General features: G+C 41.7%; 1 pseudogene; it reads left to right on the top strand.

Annotated features, from left to right (window-relative positions):
* The first annotated feature begins 4,820 nt into the window (after nt 1–4,820).
* Nucleotides 4,821–5,001, top strand: LOC121560507 (annotated as a pseudogene).
* Nucleotides 5,002–5,217: the final 216 nt, after the last annotated feature.

Below are 5,217 nucleotides of genomic sequence, written 5' to 3'. Positions count from 1 at the left end.
TCAAGTTGAGTCCCTGTGCAGGCACAATCTGAGGGTGCTAACGGTGCACATGTTCAACCCCTGGGTCACTGAAGAAACGCTAGTGTGCTACCTCAGCCGGTATGTGACCATCTTGCCAGGAGTGAGAGACATTAAGGACGCCTAGGCATCTGGACAGGGAAGAGGCAGTTTCGCGTGCTGCTAAAGGAAGACGAGAGCGGCCATGATGGCTACCTCCATCCTCCCGCGTCTTTTTCTATCGGTGCAGACAGGGGTTACCTCATGTATGCTGGGCAGCCTCGTTTTTGCAGGAAGTGCAGCACGTACGGGCACCTCGCTGATGCCTGCACCCAGACAAGGTGCAGAAACTGTGGGGCCCTCGGCCATGTAATGAGGGATTGCACCGTGCCTAAGCGCTGCAGTCTGTGCAGCTCAGAGGAGCACCTGTTCCGTCACTTCCCAAAGGCAGCCCCCTCCTACGCCAGAGCGGTGAGCGGGAAAAGAGCAAATGAGGGAAAAGTTAAGAGCTACGCGCTACTGAGGAGGTCGTGAAGGAGCTAGTGATGGAGAGAGAATTGCGAGTGTCTGAGGAGAGCGGGAGTGAGGCGCCATCATCACCTCATGAGGAGAGAGCCGGAGCGGGGGACAGGAGCTGGAGCAAGCAAATGGAGGAGGCTACGGGAGAGCCCACCGCGCCCTCTGCTCCGGAGAGCTGGACCACGGTGGGAGAGAGGAGGAAGTGCTCTGTCAAGAGGAAGCAGATGAGCCCTGTTTCCCCACTCATCCGCATGGAGGCGACGGAGGAGTCCGCCCTGGGGGGGAATCGTTTCAGTTGTTTTGCAAGCGGGGAGTCTGAGGAGAAAAGCGCGGGAAACCCGGGCAGCGCAGAGGAGACTCTGCTTTCCCTGTCAGGCGCGAGCTCTACCGACAGCAGCGGTCTCGCACCCAGCGGTGTTCCAGCACCCACACTGACTGAGGAGGAAAGGGTTTTCCCGACCCCTATCTTTGTGGACAGTCCTCCCCCGGGGACCACCGTTTCCCAGACAGGCCTCCTAACGAGGAACTGTACTTAAAGTGAGTCTGGAAATTCATGTCATATTTAGATAGTTGTCTGCTTCCCTCCTTTCCCCATGTCGTCCCTTTTTAACATAGCTAGCATAAACGCTAGAGGGCTTAGGAACCCCATTAAAAGGCCACTGTTTTTTCCCATTTGTCTCCATTTGCTTCTCTGTGTGTTTTTTACAAGAAGTACATTTAAAAGATCAAAATGATGTGGAGAGATTTACGAGGGAATGGGTTCAGGGAGAGTCAAGGTGGAGTGTTGGCGGGGTGCATTCTACAGGGGTTGGTGTTCTATGTGGAAATAGGGATTTAAAAATAGTGGGAAGTTTTTCGGCAGTACACGGGAGGGTTTTAATAGTAGATATTGATTGGAGGGGTAAATGTCTTCGGTTAATTAATGTATGCACCATCGACACCCAAGGAAAGGAGGGAAATGCTGAACAACCTAGACGCTATTTTTATGACAAACAGACAGGTTTTATGGGGGGAGATTTTAATGTATCATATGACCGAGGTAATCTGGGGAGGGCATCTTGTAAAAAACCTAATAGAGAAATATAATTTGGTTGATACTTATAGAGTGGCGCATGCAAATGATCCCGGTTTCACCTGGGGAAACAGCAGGGGCGCGAGGAGCCGCATAGATTATGTGTTTGTTCCGCGTGGACTCGGTGTGTCCTCTGCACGCGTCACTCCGGTTTTTTTATTCTGACCACAGTTGCCTGTCTGTGACAGTAGAATTAAAAACAATTGAATTTGGAAAAGGATATTGGAAAATTAATAATGGTATTTTACATGACAAAACATTTGAGACTAGATTTAGGTATTTTTTTCCAGGGCTGTGTAACCATGAAATCATTTTATTCTACTGTCATAGACTGGTGGGAGAGCACAAAATTACGAATCAAGATTTTTATTCAGAATTATTGCAAAGATAAAGCACATAATAAATACAAAGATTTTTATGAGTTGCAGAACGAACTAGAAGATCTGCACATCCAAGGTAATTTGAATGGTTGTGGTTTAGATAAAGACACATTGTGTAACCTGCAGAAAAAGCAGCAGGCCTTTTTTGAAAAGAAAGCTCGAGATTTCATGTTTAAAAGTTAACAAGATAAATGGGATAATGATGAGAAGTGCTCTGCATATTTTTTCAAACAAATTAAGTCACGGGGAAAGAGGAGGACCATTTCGGCTTTATTGAATCAAGACGGGGAGACGGTTGAGGATGGAGATGGCATGCTTGGTGTCGCTACCCAGCACTTTTCTCAGCTATTCCAAAAGCAAACAATTAATTATGAGAAGGGGACTACTTTTTTTTAAAATGTGTGGATGTGCAGATACCTTTAGATATTAGAGACCAATTAGAAGGGGAATTGAATTTAGATGAAATATATATGGCACTGAAGAGCATGAAAGATAACAAAGTACCAAGAGTGGATGGGCTCTCTAAAGAGTTTTACATAGTTTTTTGGGATTTAATTGGATGTCATCTTTTGGAAGTATTTAGAGTTATTTTTGGTTTGGAGCATATGGGAGGTTCAATGTGCGAGGGGGTAATCTCGCTACTTTACAAAAAGGGAGACCCCAAGACACTAGCAAATTGGAGACCTTTAACAATGTTGTGTGTAGACTATAAATTATTAAGTAAAGCCATAACTAATCGTCTGTCTTCTGCCATGGCATATGTTGTTGGTTTAGACCAAACATGTGGTGTGGTAGGGAGAAAGTTAACCTGGAACTTGCAATTGCACAGAGACGTTCAAGCATATTTAGAGGAAAGGCACCTGCCAGCTATTACTGTAAATTTGGACCAGGAAAAAGCCTTTGACATGGTAAACCATGAGTTTTTGTTTAGAGTTCTGAAAAAATGTGGTTTTGGAAATAATTTTTATGAAATGGGTAAAAATTCTTTATAGTAATGTGGGAAGCAGAGTAAATATTAATGGGAATATTGGAAATGTAATCAAGCAATTACGAGGTGTCAGACAGGGGACCCTCTCTCTGCGCTATTGTATGTTTTATATATTGAACCTTTCGCATGTGCAATTAGGACAAATTACAACATCAAAGGCATTATATTACCTGGAGGGGATATTCTAAAAATTTCACAATACGCGGACGACACCATTTTATATTTACAAGACGACCTGAGCTTGAAAGAGGTTATCAAAGTCATTGATGAGTTCTCTGTTGCCTCCGGGTCTAGGATTAACAAGAATAAAACAGAAATAAAATATATGGGACAGTGGAAATGGAGATCTGATCAGTTATGTGGTTTGACTGTGTGCACAGGACCAATGGTAGTACTCGGGATATCTTTCGAAATGAAATTAAAGATGACATGGTTAATTGGAAAGAAAAACTACTTTCGCTTAATAAAAGATTGGGACTGTGGAAAGTGAGGCGACTATCTTTTAGTGGCAAGGTGTTAGTGCTGAAGGCGGACATTCTGCCTTCATTACTCCACCTTGCATATGTGTTTCCCATGCCGGTGTCTCTAAGGAAAATGTTCATCGTGTACTGTTTAATTTCTTTTGGGGGATATGAGTACATCCGGAGAGATCGGATGTACCAGCCTATAGAGGCTGGTGGAAGGGATTTCCCTCATATTCCTCTCAAACTAGATGCGTTGTTCTACTCAAACGTTTGTTGTCTTTTGTCGTCTTCTGTACACAAATGTAATATATTAATCAAATTCTGGTTGTCCATACCGTTAAGGTTTATGGTGGAGTGGGATAATAGTAAGCCAAAAGCTGAAATTATCCCATTACATTTTAAGAAAATAGTTGAATGGGCAAGGAAAAACCCTGTCTGCAAAGTAAAAGAAAATGTAATCAACCACAGACTGCTATATGTGAAATTGATAGAAAATTGTTGTCCTAGAGACCGATTACCTATATCACCTTCCACCTGGCTACGGGCACAATTAAAAGGTTTAGACAACAGACTGAAAGATTTTAATTGGCTTGTTTTACACAGACGTCTTCCGGTCCGTTCAACATTATATGATCATAATTTGACCCTGAATAAATTTTGTCCCAGGGACAACTGTTTCGTAATTGAAACAATTCCCCATGTTTTATGGGAATGCTCTTTGCCCAAATAGTTTGGAAGAAAATTAAAATGGATTTTAATATTTTAAAAAACATTGATTATGAAGGGGTAGCCAAATTTGAACTAAAACATGTGGAAAAGGTGCAATTATTAGAATTAGTGACTCTGGTGTCCCTTATCAAGACCAAACTTTGGGAGGCCAGATGTGGTGCGGTCAATGACACCCTCAAGTGGTCACCGACGGGATTGGTTAAATTTATAAAACAAGAAATTTGGAAAAAATACAATTCGAAATAGATAAGTGGGGCATCACATCTGTTAAACATAGATGGAAAGGGATATACCCTTCTTTGTAAACGTTTTTTATAGCCTATAGGCCTATGTATAACTGTATTCTGTCATGTAAATTGAAATGTAGGCTTTGTAAATATTCGATATACACTGAGGTTTATTCAGAGTTCCCTTTGGTATATGTGTATGATTTTATTTCTATAATAGTTTTTATTCCTTTGAAAGATCAGCTTTGGGAGATTGTTAGAGGCAATTGTTTACATGCTTCTCTTGAATGTAGGCCTTTTAGCTGGTCAGGTTCCTCAGAACAGCACTTTTTTTAGGAGTTTTGCTATTTTTATACGGTTAAGGTACTGTTTTGTAAATCCATGTTATGTACAACGTTATGCACTGAATTTGTGCTTGTATTTGAATGTGAAATGAAAATAAACATTATTTTTCCAAAAAAAAAAAAAAAAATTCTGTTCTTATCAGTTTAATATCTGATACGTCCCCTATCTGGGGACCATATATTAAATTGATTTTGGAATAGGGGAGATGGAATAGGGCTTGCTCCGTCCACTCCACGCATCGACCTGGTATTGCAGTATCTCCAGGAACGGTGCACCCCCTCTCATTGTGAAAATAAATCATGCAGAGTTAACGCAGTTGCTTAGTTTTAATTAGTTAGGATCGTGATGTATATTGTATTTGAGCAGTGGCGGCTGGCCGATAGAGGGCGCTAGGGCGCCGCCCCCTTAAATAAAATTATTTTTTTTAAAAAATAAAAAAATAAAAATAATAATAATAATAATAAAAACATCAGTATGTCAATATTTGTGTGTTTGA

The sequence above is a fragment of the Coregonus clupeaformis genome, unplaced genomic scaffold (genome assembly GCF_020615455.1).
Source record: "Coregonus clupeaformis isolate EN_2021a unplaced genomic scaffold, ASM2061545v1 scaf1598, whole genome shotgun sequence".
Taxonomy (NCBI): Eukaryota; Metazoa; Chordata; class Actinopteri; order Salmoniformes; family Salmonidae; genus Coregonus; species Coregonus clupeaformis.
The sequence above is the reverse complement of the archived record's forward strand: the minus strand, read 5'-3'. Positions and strand labels throughout refer to the sequence as shown.